Consider the following 476-nt stretch of genomic DNA (forward strand, 5'->3'; position numbering starts at 1 on the left):
CCTCCATACACACACAAGCATGTATCTGACTCGTACACTGTTCACTTTCCAGACATTTGTACAATACTGCATATGCTTTATACGCACTTTTGACAAGTTGTAGTGCACCTGAGCACTGTATACAATAATTCCATTATTATTCTCTCCCTGGTCAATTGTACCAAGACTCTTTCCGTAACAGTTATGAGTTGCTTCATCACTTTGATGCCCCTGCAGTTGTTATCTTTTTAGAGTGTCTCATTTGCCCTTATAACAACCGATAATCATACTGCTTTGCTAGTCATCAGATATGATATCTCCTCATATAACTTATAATAAATTCATTTGTACTGTTATGTCTTTTAAAAGAAATTTTCATCATTTTATAACATACAAATAAATTATTCATACTTCCATTATTTCTCTATTTTCTTTTCTCCCTCCTCTATTTCACCAAATATTTTCAATTTCTCAGTGACTATATCAGTGGGTCAGCT

This window comes from Octopus bimaculoides, chromosome 1 (assembly GCF_001194135.2).
Source record: "Octopus bimaculoides isolate UCB-OBI-ISO-001 chromosome 1, ASM119413v2, whole genome shotgun sequence".
Lineage (NCBI taxonomy): Eukaryota > Metazoa > Mollusca > Cephalopoda > Octopoda > Octopodidae > Octopus > Octopus bimaculoides.